The sequence below is a fragment of the Coregonus lavaretus genome (genome assembly GCF_964263955.1).
Source record: "Coregonus lavaretus genome assembly, contig: HAP1_SCAFFOLD_441, whole genome shotgun sequence".
Classification (NCBI taxonomy): Eukaryota; Metazoa; Chordata; class Actinopteri; order Salmoniformes; family Salmonidae; genus Coregonus; species Coregonus lavaretus.
In genome coordinates, this window is record NW_028162706.1 from 170,320 (window position 1) to 187,161 (window position 16,842).

The following is a 16,842-nucleotide window of genomic DNA, read 5'->3' on the forward strand; positions in this document are numbered from 1 at the left end:
CGCAGGATCACAACAAGCCTGGGTACACACACACACACACACCCTGCAGCAAAACCTACATCAAAGTCCTCCATATCAAAGTAGTCTGATCAAAGGTGTTTACATACAACACGTGGTTATCTAATTGAATTACCTAATTTGATCACCTCCTGCCACGCCCCCCTCATGAATCATGAGGTGTGAAATACAGTTTGACAGACCAAACTCTACATCAACTACTTGTGTGTGTCCAGCCACTAAGGTGTGTATAGGTATTGTATAGGAGATAGCTAGCCTACTGTGTGAGGGAATAGGCCCCTACAAACCCAGTGTCTCAGACATGAACAGGACAATTATTAGGAAGTAACCGAACAAACGGTTCTATGAATACATGAGTAGGCAAATAGAGAGCTCTACCCAGAGAGGGGAGGAGGAAAGGTGGTATGGAATGGAAAGAGGGCCAAAAAGAAAAAGGAGATGTGAACGGTGACGGATTCAAATAAAGCATATAGATTCAGTGCATTAGTCAAATGGAACTTGGAAGATGAAGAGTGATGGACACATGGGAGGAAAATAAAGGGAGGGGTATGTCTGTGCATTATGAGGAGGGAACCAACCCATTACGAGGAGGGAACCAACCCATTAGGAGGAGGGAATCAACCCATCATAGATACAAGGCCAATAAGAGAGAGACATATATACAGTAAGAAGACTTGGAGAGATACAGACAAACAGAATTATAGAGACAGAGGGACAAACACAGAGAAATAAAGAGACAGCCTTCAAAGCTATGAAAGTGGGGTCAGGTTGTGCATAAAAATTGGTCCCTTAATGAGGTAAATCCACAGATGTAACAGTAGCTAACACACTTTTGTACATCGCGCTGTTCCGTACAAAACGTAATACTTCCAGGTCAACTATAATATGAATACCATTGTAAAGCACAATTTCTCCCCTTACCAGCAAAATCAATGACGAGACCTTCATGCTGCCCGTCTCTGCATGATTGAAGAAAGTAATGGAGCTCCGCCGGGTCTTTTTAAAAATGGTGGGTGGAGAAGCGAAAGCTACTGCGTCATAGTGAAAGGGGGAGATGTCGTGTGGGGAACTGGCTTTTTTCACCTGATTTGTCCAACTTATCACCTCCAAAATGTAAATAAAACACTATAAAGAGTTTATATAATGTCTCATTACATACCTACAGTGGGGAGAACAAGTATTTGATACACTGCCGATTTTGCAGGTTTTCCTACTTACAAAGCATGTAGAGGTCTGTAATTTTTATCATAGGTACACTTCAACTGTGAGAGACGGAATCTAAAACAAAAATCCAGAAAATCACATTGTATGATTTTTAAGTAATTAATGTGCATTGAAGATGGGTCGTGGCTGGGTCTTCCAGCATGACAACGACCCGAATCACACAGCCAGGGCAACTAAGGAGTGGCTCCGTAAGAAGCATCTCAAGGTCCTGGAGTGGCCTAGCCAGTCTCCAGACCTGAACCCAATAGAAAATCTTTGGAGGGAGCTGAAAGTCCGTATTGCCCAGCGACAGCCCCGAAACCTGAAGGATCTGGAGAAGGTCTGTATGGAGGAGTGGGCCAAAATCCCTGCTGCAGTGTGTGCAAATCTGGTCAAGACCTACAGGAAACGTATGATCTCTGTAATTGCAAACAAAGGTTTCTGTACCAAATATTAAGTTCTGCTTTTCTGATGTATCAAATACTTATGTCATGCAATAAAATGCAAATTAATTACTTTAAACTCATACAATGTGATTTTCTGGATTTTTGTTTTAGATTCCGTCTCTCACAGTTGAAGTGTACCTATGATAAAAATTACAGACCTCTACATGCTTTGTAAGTAGGAAAATCTGCAAAATCGGCAGTGTATCAAATACTTGTTCCCCCCACTGTATTTGAAGGTTTGTGTCGAATTCGAATAGGGTTTTTAGGGCGGTGCTAAATTTATATTCACAATTAAACTGTGGGTGTCACGGTTTTTGAGAGTCATGATGGCTCGCAGTGATTACGCAAAACATTTACAATTGATTGAATTAACTATTGATGAACTCACAAGTAATTAACTTTACACTCACCATTACACTCACCATTGATAATTTCTTGTTTTTAATCTGTGAGAGAAGCGCTACACCTGGTGGAAAGAGGCTATACGGCACAGAATTAGTTGAATAATGCGTGCCGTACGTTACATCGTGACATGTCACACTTTAACGTACAGCGTCAGCGGGGTCAGTTTTTTCAACTTTTCTCCAATACTATTGGTCCATTACCATGTCAATCAACGCTGAATCGAAACTTAGTTCACACCCCGGATTTTGATGCCAACAGAGTCGCTACAGTCCCATTAGTTTTCATTGCAGCCTTGTTTGAATGCTGCGGTTGCCCACATTTGTATGGAACGGAGTTAGCTACCGTTACAAGTCAAATTTCCTGTGTTTGTTCTTACTGTAAGCTGTTTGTCCTCCACATATGAGGTTGTGCTCACTGAGACAAGTGCTGTGTTTTCAGACTAAATTGTTCATGGACGGTTTGTTCTTTTTAATATTGTTGTAAACACGAGCCTGTATCTAACAGCGTAAAATTGGACTCATAAGTGAAATTGCTCATTGTGCATTGTGAGGTAACCTTTGAGATCAACTGTATCCAATGTGGCCTTCATCAGTATATGTGGGTTTTATAGAAACCACTATGGCACTGTATTATATTATTTGGCTGTTGTATTGTCAAATGTTGTGCTCTCTACAATGTTATCCTGTTGTGGTATGCAGTATTGGGTTATGGTTTATTCTAGTGTAACACTACACCCTGTTCTCTTCTCATTTCATGCTTCCTCCACTCAGTTCATTTATGCAGGCAAATTCACTTTCTCCTGACAGCCCCATGCAACAATAACCAAATGATCACCTCATTATAACCGGGAACATGTTATTTCTCATAATACTCAAATCCCAAAACTGGCTCTATTTACTAAATCTGAGCCTGGGTTGTAATTATACTGTACATCCAAACCAATAGAATGTATGCTGAAGTATTATTAACTCTAAAATAACTCCTTGGGTGCATCCGGAGAGGGCTGGGAATCGTCATTCTGGGATTTGGTGTTTGTTGGTAGCAGAGGGAGAGAAACAAACACATGAGATGAACTCATTAAGAGTCATCCGATTCTGTCAATCAGATGGGACTGATCTGATGAGAAGAAGAAGAAGAAGAAGAAGAAGAAGAAGAAGAAGAAGAAGAAGAAGAAGAAGAAGAAGAAGAAGAAGAAGAAGAAGAAGAAGAAGAAGAAGAAGAAGAAGAAGAAGAAGAAGAAGAAGAAGAAGAAGAAGAAGAAGAAGAAGAAGAAGAAGAAGAAGAAGAAGAAGAAGAAGAAGAAGAAGAAGAAGAAGAAGAAGAAGAAGAAGAAGAAGAAGAAGAAGAAGAAGAAGAAGAAGAAGAAGAAGAAGAAGAAGAAGAAGAAGAAGAAGAAGAAGAAGAAGAAGAAGAAGAAGAAGAAGAAGAAGAAGAAGAAGAAGAAGAAGAAGAAGAAGAAGAAGAAGAAGAAGAAGAAGAAGAAGAAGAAGAAGAAGAAGAAGAAGAAGAAGAAGAAGAAGAAGAAGAAGAAGAAGAAGAAGAATCATCTCTCTTCCTAATGTGAGAAAGCCTCTCTCTCTCCCACAGCCCAGTGATGGTGGGCCCTTTCCCAGAGTTTAATTAGTCTGACCAGATGGCTTTTCAGCACAAATCAGGAGGCTGCATGGGCCTGGAGCAGCCAGGAGGAAGGTAGGGGCAAGGTGAGCAGGCAGCAGTGTTGGGGTGGAGCTCTACTGTAGGTAGGTACTAGTATACACACTCCTATCTTCACCATGCTAAACACTCCTGGACTGTACATGACAGACATTTTGGATTTTCTCATTGACATATTCTCCCCTTTCACAAAGCACAAGCATATCATGAATTAACTTAACATCCACCAAACGTTTAATTTGTTTGAAACCCTTATGTAACTGTATGAGAGTATATAGAGATGTGCATAAGCCTGTATGTGTGTGGTGTGTGCCGTGGCCACATTGCATTAACATTTGTTTGAATGAATTCTTTGCTTCGCTGCAGATCTAAAAAGCACTTCTGATGATTTATTTTTAGACTGTTCCCATATCCCCCTTCTGTTGCTCCTTCCCTCTCTCTAGCTCTGTCTCTCTCTGTTTCTCCCTCTCTCATCTGTCTCTAACCCCCTTCTCTCTCCTTCCCGCCCCCTATCTCTCTGTTAAAGGCACAGGCTGAAATAAGGTTGGCATATGTGAGTGTGTGTGTGTATAAGTATGGGATAATACTATGTGATTATGTGCTAAACCTATTGTTGAAATGTGGAGCAGTTGTCTTTCTCTTTTTAGGCAAATTGTTTTGTCCAATGAGAGAGGTGGTGAGGATGGATGGCACATTGTACTGTTACATATTCAAACATACACACATGTACGCAAACACATACAAATACACACACACACACACTTACATGTACGTACACACCCACATGCACCTACACACACATACAAACTCACAAACACTCCCACACCCACACACACAAACTAAGCACATGCACAAACAAACACACACACATAATCCCTTCAGTACAGTAGAGTAACCCATTAAAAGCAGAACAGAGGGAGCGAGAAAGAGGAGAGAGAGAGAGAGACAGAGGTTAGTCTACTCGCCCACGTCCCAAAATGTTCAACCATGTTAGAGGAATCGAGGGCACTGCATCATCCCTCTGCATCGCTCAGCAGGATCACTCTCTACCCCTGTATGTCATTGTGTGTGTGTGGTGCATAAATACTGTACACTACACACAGGTAAACTACACACACCAGACATACAGTATGTAAATCACACAGGCAAAGACTACTATTTGGCTTGGGAATGATGCGAACATGCACACCATTGAGGACTGTTTGGATGCAGCGCAATGATTAAATAGTGCATTAAGGAAACTTGAGTTCACACAGCGGATTGTTCTCACGCTCCACTCGCTAATGTTTCCAGTTTGTCAGACAGATGTAGAAAAGCATAACAGCACATGAAACATGCACCACAAAACAGACAAGCCCAAATCTAGCAGGCAGGACAGAGCTGCTGCCAGGTGTACCTCAAACTCTCAGTATGTTCCCTCTCTACTGGCTGGCCCCGTCTGTCAATGACTGTCTGGATCACGTTCCACTGTGTTTACACTAGTGGTAAAGCTTGGACTGTATCCTAAAATACTCCCATTTCTCTCTTTATGAATACTCTGATGTGTTGAGACAGGCTTGATACAGTAAACCAGATCCCATTACCCAACCTGGCAACAACAATGGAGACTGTGGATACTCTGTGGTGTGCAGTACACAAACAAACAGCTGTAGAAACAAACAGGCAGTCAGCCCCTCAGAACAGCTGACTAAACTCCTATCCACTGGCTCAGAGTCTGTACACAGGGACAGGGCAGCGCACACACTACTCAGGTCACATGGTGCAGTTAGGGCCAGATGGTTCTACTGGTCGGGTCACATGATCAGGACCAACTCCAGGACCTAGCTGTAGACTATAACTAGGACCCAGATATTTTCCTGGTCAGTTCACATGATTAGGAAAAGCGCCTCGTTCTATATACAGTGAGGGAAAAAAGTATTTGATCCCCTGCTGATTTTGTACGTTTGCCCACTGACAAAGAAATGATCAGTCTATAATTGTAATGGTAGGTTTATTTGAACAACAAAAAATAAATTGATTTGCATTTTAATGCGGGAAATAAGTATTTGATCCCCTCTCAATCAGAAAGATTTCTGGCTCCCAGGTGTCTTTTATACAGGTAATGAGCTGAGATTAGGAGCACACTCTTAAAGGGAGTTCTCCTAATCTCAGCTTGTTACCTGTATAAAAGACACCTGTCCACAGAAGCAATCAATCAATCAGATTCCAAACTCTCCACCATGGCCAAGACCAAAGAGCTCTCCAAGGATGTCAGGGACAAGATTGTAGACCTACATAAGGCTGGAATGGGCTACAAGACCATCGCCAAGCAGCTTGGTGAGAAGGTGACAACAGTTGGTGCGATTATTCGCAAATGGAAGAAACACAAAAGACTCCCTCGGCCTGGGGCTCCATGCAAGATCTTACCTTGTGGTGTTGCAATGATCATGAGAACGGTGAGGAATCAGCCCAGAACTACACGGGAGGATCTTGTCAATGATCTCAAGGCAGCTGGGACCATAGTCACCAAGAAAACAATTGGTAACACACTACGCTGTGAAGGACTGAAATCCTGTAGCGCACGCAAGGTCCCCCTGATCAAGAAAGCACATATACAGGGCCGTCTGAAGTTTGCCAATGAACATCTGAATGATTCAGAGGAGAACTGGGTGAAAGTGTTGTGGTCAGATGAGACCAAAATGGAGCTCTTTGGCATCAACTCAACTCGCCGTGTTTGGAGGAGGAGGAATGCTGCCTATGACCCCAAGAACACCATCAAACATGGAGGTGGAAACATTATGCTTTGGGGGTGTTTTTCTGCTAAGGGGACAGGATAAATTCACCACATCAAAAGGGACGATGGACGGGGCCATGTACCGTCAAATCTTGGGTGAGAACCTCCTTCCCTCAGCCAGGGCATTGAAAATGGGTCGTGGATGGGTATTCCAGCATGACAATGACCCAAAACACACGGCCAAGGCAACAAAGGAGTGGCTCAAGAAGAAGCACATTAAGGTCCTGGAGTGGCCTAGCCAGTCTCTAGACCTTAATCCCATAGAAAATCTGTGGAGGGAGCTGAAGGTTCGAGTTGCCAAACGTCAGCCTTGAAACCTTAATGACTTGGAGAAGATCTGCAAAGAGGAGTGGAACAAAATCCCTCCTGAGATGTGTGCAAACCTGGTGGCCAACTACAAGAAACGTCTGACCTCTGTGATTGCCAACAAGGGTTTTGCCACCAAGTACTAAGTAATGTTTTGCAGAGGCGTCAAATACTTATTTCCCTCATTAAAATGCAAATCAATTTATAACATTTTTGACATGCGTTTTTCTGGATTTTTTTGTTATTATTCTGTCTCTCACTGTTCAAATAAACCTACCATTCAAATTATAGACTGATCATGTCTTTGTCAGTGGGCATACATACAAAATCAGCAGGGGATCAAATACTTTTTTCCCTTACTGTAATTGTAAGGCGTCTAATTCAGGAGAGTGAAACCATATAATAAGAGTTCTGAGCCCTGATGGTGCAAACAGGAAGTGATGTCATAGTATGCTGACAGACAGACTCACCGAGCACGCCAAGACGGTAGTTCATGGTGACCACGATGACGTTGCCGTAGGCTGCGAGGATGCTGGCGTCGAACATGTTTCCCGCCCCCTCCATGTAGGAACCGCCATGGATGAACAACATCACCGGCTTCTTCCGACGGTCACGGATATCTGTGGCGAAGAGAGGGACATGGACACACACAGAAGTATGCACACACACAAAAGATGAGAGGATGAGAGAGTAGAAACACTTTAGATTCTGAGAAACAGATGACAACTTTTCAACTATCTACAAAAAACAATCCACAGAAATGTCCAAAGAGCCATTCACAAAAAATAATATATCCCTCTCTGCATACAGATGTAGGATCTTAATTTGATCACTCTTTTGTTGCTGAGAATTGTCCTGCACGGCAGGAAATGCAAAATTGTAGTGTATTCAAGGTCTAAAAAGGCTTCTAAAGTGTGCAATTTCCACTTGCCCTAAACAAACAATTGATCAACCCCTACAAAAAATGTCCATTAATTATAATCGACATAATAATACACATTTCCTGTTGCTCCAGGATTATTTACCTGCACAAGCAAACTGCCACAAATTAAGATCCAACATCTGTATGTGCCATTCGATCTCCCTTTTCTACTGTGGCCTCATCTCTAACTATATCCCCATAAGCTTCTTCTCCTCATTCCTGCTCTTCATACTGAACTGAGGCGACATTATAGGTTAAAGAAATAGTGTTGATAGCTATAAGGTTGGAACCTATCCAGTCCTGTCTCTTATCAATGGTTAGCCATTTTAGATATTGGAACATCGTCTTAGTGTTGTTATGGCAGTCTGTATTTTTCTGTCCCCTCTTGTAGTGTTGTGGTCCTATCTGTAAGTTTCCCTGCGTCCCCTCTCTCTGTGGTATTATGGTACAGTCTGTAACTCTCACTGTCCCCTCTGGTGAGTTATGGTACAGTCTGCCACTGTCTCTCCTACTGCAGTATAATAGTACGATCTGGGGTTTTCTCAGGGTCCCCCCTCTCTGTGAGGTACTGTGGTACGGTCTGTTGGTCTTTAATAAGGCAGAGCTGCCAGTGCTTCCCAGTTAGCCTAGCATCTGCCCTGTGGATAATTCATATGAAAGCCAGACCAAGTGGAAACATAAATAACAGCCACAGCATCTGTTTACCCCGATGAGCTTCTGGAGGGAGATTGGAGAGAGATGGGAAAAGAGAGAGAGAGAGAGATGAGAAAATACATAATGTAACTTAGAGAAAGATGGGAAAAGAAAAGAGACAGAAAGGAGAGCGAGAGAAAGAAAAGAAAGCGAGAGAGAGAGAGAGAAAGATACATGGTCCCTGAACAGAGACAGACACAGCGAGAGAGGGAGTGAGCGAGAGAAGGAGAAAGAGTAACGTCACAAGAAAATGGTGGGATGGGATGAGCTAGAACAAAGTTGTACATGGCAAGGTCTCTTCCCAGACACAGAGATGCATGTAGGAAAATTCACAAACGCGAGCACGCTGACACACAGAGACACACAGAGACACAGGCAGGCAGCTGCGATGCTGAGTCGCTATGGAAACTGCCTCTTCTCTCCCTAATAGAACCGCACCAGCCATTACATTGCATTGACTCACTCTGAGCCTGTTGCCGTGGTAACAAATTCTACTCACGTATTTGCACACCCGCCTGCATTGCAACCTGAATCTCAGGTTACACATGCACCAGAACGCATCACTCACCCACCACTGCAACAATGTACAATTTATCAATACACATACAGTCATCTTTTATAGAACATACAGTGCACTCGAGAGACTTGAACATTCACACACAATACACTAAAGCCCTGACACACACACACACTATTTTCCCATCTCTCCAACATGCATACTTATGCAACCAACATTGCATATGCACACACTCAGCAATGGAGTTCACACACACACACACTGCCACCCTCCATTCCATTCCATGTCCCTCTCTCTCCAGTGTGTTGTGAGCCTCTAGTGATTTCCCAGAGGAGATGTAAACAAGTTCAATTATCCCAGCATTACCAGGCCAGCAGAGCCCTGGGTGTGACGTCTGGCTAATGGATCAGCTCTCCTCTCTGTCACCAGGCAGTTACACTCCACAAGCACATGACAAACGACACACACACACACACATACAGGGACAGAGAGGGACACTTAGCACTGGACTGGCGCTCATCTAGAGCAGAGCTAGGACACCTAGAATACCTGGAGCAGGAAATACTTTTCCCGTATCACGGAAGTTCAGCACCATAGCGCGATTGAAATGTAATGCATCGTTTACTGTGAATGCCGTCTCCGCGAACATTGCCTTTTAATTTCAGTCGCGCTACAGCGCTGAACTTCTGCGATACGGATTGAACCGAGCCCTTTGTCTCTGAGACTGTCGTTGTATGACTGTTGTGTGTTTGTGTGACCTCCAAAGGATGCAAGACAATTTCTTTCATTGTACACCCACATAAAGTATTAAATTATCTGTGTGAATGAGAGCTAAATTAATGTACACTGGGTGTACAAAACATTAGGAACTAATCTTTCCATGACAGACTGACCAGGTGAATCGAGGTGAAACCTATGATTGCCTTATTGATGTCACCCGTTAAATCCACTTCAATCAGTGTAGATGAAGGGGAGGAGACAGGTTAAAGAAGGATTTTCTTTGAGACAATTGCGACATGGATTGTGTATGTGTGCCATTCAGAGGGTGAATGGGCAAGACAAAATATTTAAGTGCCTTTGAACGGGGTATGGTAGTAGGTGCCAGGCGCACCGGTTTGAGTATGTCAAGAACTGCAACGCTGCTGGGTTTTTCACGCTCAACAGATTCCCGTGTGTATCAAGAATAGTCCACCACCCAAAGGACATCCAGCCAACTTGACACAACTGTGGGAAGCATTGGAGTCAACATGGGCCAGCATCCCTGTGGAACGCTTTTGACATCTTGTAGAGTCCATGCCCCGACGAATTTAGACTGTTCTGAGGGCAAACGGGGGTACAACTCAATATTAGGAAGGTTTTGTAGTGTATATACAGTGCATTCGGAAATTACACTGTGTGCACAATTATTAGGCAAGTCAGTATTTTGACCATATCATCATTATTATGCATATTTCCCAACTCCAAGCTGTATAAACTGGAATGTTTATTGGATTTAAGCATATCAGGTGATGTGTATTTGTGTAATGAGGAAGGGTGTGGCCTAAGGAGATCAACACCCTATATCAAGGTGTGTATAATTATTAGGCAACTTCTTTTCCTCAGGCAAAAAAATAGATTTAACTGACTCTGAAAAGTCAAAAATTGTAAAAAGTATTTCAGAGGGATGCAGCACTCTTGAAAATGCTAAGATATTGGGGCATGATCACAGAACCATCAAATGTTTTGTTGCAAATAGTCAACAGGGTTGCAAGAACCGTGTTGAGAAAAAAAGACGCAAATTAACTGCCAAAGATTTGAGAAGAATCAAACGTGAAGCTACCAGGAACCCATTATGCTCCAGTGCTGTCATATTCCAGAACTGCAACCTACCTGGAGTGCCCAGAAGTACAAGGTGTTCAGTGCTCAGAGACATGGCCAAGGTAAGGAAGGCTGAAACCCGACCACCACTGAACAAGACACAAGAATGGGCCAAGAAATATCTGAAGACAGATTTTTCAAAGGTTTTATGGACTGATGAGATGAGAGTGACTCTTGACGGACCAGATGGATGGGCCCGTGGCTGGATCAGTAACGGGCACGGAGCTCCACTTCGACTCAGACGCCAGCAAGGTGGAGGTGGGGTACTGGTATGGGCTGGTATTATTAAAGATGAGCTAGTTGGACCTTTTCGGGTTGAAGATGGACTCAAACTCAACTCCCAAACCTACTGCCAGTTTTTAGAAGACACTTTCATCAAGCAGTGGTATAGGAAAAAGTCTGCATCTTTCAAGAAGACCATGATTTTTATGAAGGACAATGCTCCATTGCATGCATCGAAGTACTCCACTGCGTGGCAAGCCAGTAAAGGCCTTAAAGATGAAAGAATAATGACATGGCCCCCTTCCTCACCTGACCTAAACCCTATTGAGAACTTGTGGTCCCTTCTTAAACGGTCAATTTTGAGTTGTTTGTTTATTATTCTCACTTTAACAGATGAAAAATAAACAATGGGGAACTTTTCGTTTTTCATTTAGTTGCATAATAATTCTGCACACTAATAGTTGCCCAATAATTGTGCACACATAGATATTCTCCAAAGAAAGGCAAAACCTCACTTTTACTTTGTTAAATATTCAGGTTTGAGGTTTATTAACATTTTGGATTGACCGAGAGCACTGTAGTTGTTCAATAATACAATTAATCCTCAAACATACAACTTGCCTAATAATTGTGCACACAGTGTTTTCAGATCCCTTGACTTTCCACATTTTGTTACATTTACATTTTAGTCATTTAGCAGACGCTCTTATCCAGAGCGACTTACAGGAGCAATTAGGGTTAAGTGCCTTGCTCAAGGGCACATTGACAGATTTTTCACCTAGTCGGCTCGGGGATTAGAACCAGCGACCTTTCGGTTACTGGCACAACGCTCTTAACCACTAAGCTACCTGCCGCTCTACTTGTTACTTTATAGCCATATTCCAAAATGGATTACATAAATTTTTTCCACATCAACCTACACACAATACGCCGTAATGACATAGCGAAAACAGGTTTTTAGAAATTTCAGCTAATTTCTTTAAAATAAAAAACTGAAATACCTTATTTACATAAGTATTCAGACCCTTTGCTATGAGACTCGAAATTGAGCTTAGGTGCATCCTGTTTCCATTGATCATCCTTGAGATGTTTCTACAACTTGGAGTCCAACTGTGGTAAATTCAATTAATTGGACATGATTTGGAAAGGCACACACCTGTCTATATAAGGTTCCACATTTGACAGTGCATGTCAGCAAAAAACAAGCCATGAGGTCAAAGGAATTGTCCCTAGTGCTCCGAGACAGGATTGCGTCGATGCACAGATCTGGGGAAGGGTACAAAAAAATGTCTGCAGCATTAAAGGTCCCCAAGAACACAGTGGCCTCCAAAGTTTAGAACCACCAAGACTCTTCCTAGAGCTGGCCGCCCGGCCAAACTGAGCAAATGGGGGAGAAGGGCCCTGGTCAGGGAGGTGACCAAGAACCCGATTGTCACTCTGACAGAGCTCCAGAGATCCTCTGTGGAGATGGGAGAACCTTCCAGAAGGACAACCATCTCTGCAGCACTCCACCAAACAGGCCTTTGTGGTGAAGGTTCACCTTCCAACAGGCTTCGGGACAAGTCTCTGAATGTCCTTGAGTGGCCCAGCCAGAGTCCGGACTTGAACCCGATCGAACATCTCCGGAGAGACCTGAAAATAGCTGTGCAGCGACGCTCCCCATCCAACCTGACAGAGCTTAAGAGGATCTGCAGAGAAGAATGAGAGAAACTCCCCAAATACAGGTGTGCCAAGCTTGTAGCGTCATACCCAAGAAGACTCAAGGCTGTAATCGCTGCCAAAGGTGCTTCAACAAAGTACTGAGTAAAGGGTCTGAATACTTATGTAAATGTGATATTTCTATTTTTTCATTTTTAATACATTTGCAAACATTTCTAAAAACTGTTGTTGCTTTGTCATTATGGGGTATTGTGTGTAGGAAACAAACAACTTAATCCATTTTAGAATAAGGCTGTAACTTAACAAAATGTGGAAAATGTCAAGGGGTCTGAATACTTTCTGAATGCACATGTGCATTTGAGTTTGTTTGTGTGTGTATGTTCGTACGCATCTAACATGATGATGTACATGTTGCATTATGTGTGTGTCTGTGCACGTGTTCATGGTGACTCACAGAGGTAGGAGAGTAAATGTGTGTTTGAGCCACCTGCAGGACTCTCCAGGTGTACTTGTCTCCTCAGAGAGACATCTCACTAAGTGACTGACTCACATCTGGACAGACAGCAGGCTAACACGCCATCCAAACATTTCATCAAACTATTAACAATGTTAGTAACATACCCAATCACAGGGACAGCTTTTAGACATTGCCACACTTGTGGCATGCATGTAATATGCACATGTATATAATATTTACAGTTTTCAGAAAGTATTCACACCCCTTGACTTTTTCCAAATTTTGTTGTGTTACAAGTGGGATTAAAATGGATCTAATTGTCATTTTTGGTCAACTATCTACACAAAATACTCTGTAATGTCAAAGTGGAAGAAAAATGTACATATATAACAAATTTATGAAAGGTAAAACACTAATATATATTGATTAGATAAGCATTCACCCCCCTGAGACAATACATGTTAGAAACAACTTTAGCAGCGATTACAGCGGTGAGTCATTTTGGGTAAGTCTGTAAGAGCTTTGCACACCTGGATTGTACAATATTTGTATTTATTTTTTTATCTTCAAGCTCTGTCAAGTTGGTTGTTGATCATTGCTAGAAAGCCATTTTCAAGCCAATTTAAGTCAAAACTGTAACTAGGCCACTCAGGAACATTCAATGTCGTCTTGGTAAGCAACTCCAGTGTAGATTTGGCCTTGTGTTTTAGGTTATTGTCCTGCTGAAAGGTGGATTTGTCTCCCAGTGTCTGTAGGAAAGAAGACTGAACCAGGTTTTCCTCGCAGATTTTGCCTGTGCTTAGCTGTATTCCATTTATTTATTTCCTAAAAAACTCCCTAGTCCTTGCCAATAACAAGCATACCCATAACATGATGCAGCCACTACCATGCTTGAAAATATGAAGAGTAGTACTCAGTGATGTGTTGGATTTGTCCCAAACAACACTTTGTATTTAGGAAGAAAAAGTTGATTTCTTTGCCACAATTTTTGCAGTATTACTTAAGTGTCTTGATGCATGTTTTGGAATATTTTTATTCTTCCTTCTTTTCACTCTGTCATTTAGGTTAGTATTGTGGAGTAACTACAATGTTGTTGATCCATCCTCAGTTCTCATATCACAACCATTGGCCTCATGGTGAAATCCCTGAGCAGTTTCCTTCCTCTCCGGCAACGGAGTTTGGAAGGACACCTGTATCTTTGTAGGGATAATTAATAACTTTTTTCTTCTTTACACATCTAGCAATTGGTGCCCTTTTTGCAAATAATTGAAAAATCTTCCTGGTCTTTGTGGTTGAATCTATGCTTGAAATTCACTGCTCGACTGAGGGACCTTTCTATTAATTTCGAACATTTTCTACCAAAAAAATTCCACTTTGACATTATGGGGTATTGTGTATAAATCGTGACATTTTTTATTTGGGCTGTGACTCAACAAAATGTGGAAAAAGTAAAGGGGTGTGAATACTTTCTGAAGGCACTGTACATCATATATACAGTGGGGAGAACAAGTATTTGATACACTGCCGATTTTGCAGGTTTTCCTACTTACAAAGCATGTAGAGGTCTGTAATTTTTATCATAGGTACACTTCAACTGTGAGAGACGGAATCTAAAACAAAAATCCAGAAAATCACATTGTATGATTTTAAAGTAATTAATTTGCATTCTATTGCATGACATAAGTATTTGATACATCAGAAAAGCAGAACTTAATATTTGGTACAGAAACCTTTGTTTGCAATTACAGAGATCATACGTTTCCTGTAGGTCTTGACCAGGTTTGCACACACTGCAGCAGAGATTTTGGCCCACTCCTCCATACAGACCTTCTCCAGATCCTTCAGGTTTCGGGGCTGTCGCTGGGCAATACGGACTTTCAGCTCCCTCTAAAGATTTTCTATTGGGTTCAGGTCTGGAGACTGGCTAGGCCACTCCAGGACCTTGAGATGCTTCTTACGGAGCCACTCCTTAGTTGCCCTGGCTGTGTGTTTCGGGTCGTTGTCATGCTGGAAGACCCAGCCACGACCCATCTTCAATGCTCTTACTGAGGGAAGGAGGTTGTTGGCCAAGATCTCGCGATACATGGCCCCATCCATCCTCCCCTCAATATGGTGCAGTCGTCCTGTCCCCTTTGCAGAAAAGCATCCCCAAAGAATGATGTTTCCACCTCCATGCTTCACAGTTGGGATGGTGTTCTTGGGGTTGTACTCATCCTTCTTCTTCCTCCAAACACGGCGAGTGGAGTTTAGACCAAAAAGCTCTATTTTTGTCTCATCAGACCACATGACCTTCTCCCATTCCTCCTCTGGATCATCCAGATGGTCATTGGCAAACTTCAGACGGGCCTGGACATGCGCTGGCTTGAGCAGGGGGACCTTGCGTGCGCTGCAGGATTTTAATCCATGACGGCATAGTGTGTTACTAATGGTTTTATTTGAGACTGTGGTCCCAGCTCTCTTCAGGTCATTAACCAGGTCCTGCCGTGTAGTTCTGGGCTGATCCCTCACCTTCCTCATGATCATTGATGCCCCACGAGGTGAGATCTTGCATGGAGCCCCAGACCGATGGTGATGGACCGTCATCTTGAACTTCTTCCATTTTCTAATAATTGCGCCAACAGTTGTTGCCTTCTCACCAAGCTGCTTGCCTATTGTCCTGTAGCCCATCCCAGCCTTGTGCAGCTCTAAAATTTTATCCCTGATGTCCTTACACAGCTCTCTGGTCTTGGTCATTGTGGAGAGGTTGGAGTCTGTTTGATTGAGTGTGTGGACAGGTGTCTTTTATACAGGTAACGAGTTCAAACAGGTGCAGTTAATACAGGTAATGAGTGGAGAACAGGAGGGCTTCTTAAAGAAAAACTAACAGGTCTGTGAGAGCCGGAATTCATACTGGTTGGTAGGTGATCATATACTTATGTCATGCAATAAAATGCAAATTAATTACTTAAAAATCATACAATGTGATTTTCTGGATTTTTGTTTTAGATTCCGTCTCTCACAGTTGAAGTGTACCCATGATAAATTACAGACCTCTACATGCTTTGTAAGTAGGAAAACCTGCAAAATCGCCAGTGTATCAAATACCTGTTCTTCCCACTATATATACATATACAGTTGAAGTCGGAAGTTTACATACACTTAAGTTGGAGTCATTAAAAGCCGTTTTTCAACCACTACACGCATTTCTTGTTAACAAACTATAGTTTTGTCCTATCCGACTTGCCATCTACTTTGTGCATGACTCAATAAATTTTTCCAACAAATGATGTCATGGCTATAGAAGGTTCTGATAGGCTAATTGACATCATTTGATTCAATTGGAGGTGTACCTGTGGATGTATTTCAAGGCCTACCTTCAAACTCAGTGCCTCTTTGCTTGACATCATGGGAAAAAGCAAAAGAAATCAGCCAAGACCTCAGAAAAAAAATTGTAGACCTCCACAAGTCTGGTTCATCCTTGGGAGCAATTTTCAAATGCCTGAAGGTACCACGTTCATCTGTACAAACAATAATATGCAAGTATAAACACCATGGGACCACGCAGCCGTCATACCGCTCAGGAAGGAGACGCGTTCTGTCTCCTAGAGATGAACGTAATTTGGTGCGAAAAGTGCAAATCAATCCCAGAACAACAGCAAAGGACCTTGTGAAGATGCTGGAGAAAACAGGTACAAAAGTATCTATATCGACAGTAAAACGAGTCCTATATCG

General features: G+C 42.4%; 1 pseudogene across 1 annotated transcript in view; it reads right to left on the reverse strand.

The window, feature by feature from the left end:
- The window catches only part of LOC311118990 (neuroligin-2-like), an 88,560-nt pseudogene that overhangs the window by 35,156 nt on the left and 36,562 nt on the right, over positions 1-16,842 (reverse strand). Inside the window, exon 4 of the transcript XR_014615726.1 lies at positions 7,275-7,424. The product of XR_014615726.1 is annotated as a neuroligin-2-like (transcript). The remainder of the gene's footprint in view (positions 1-7,274; positions 7,425-16,842) is intronic.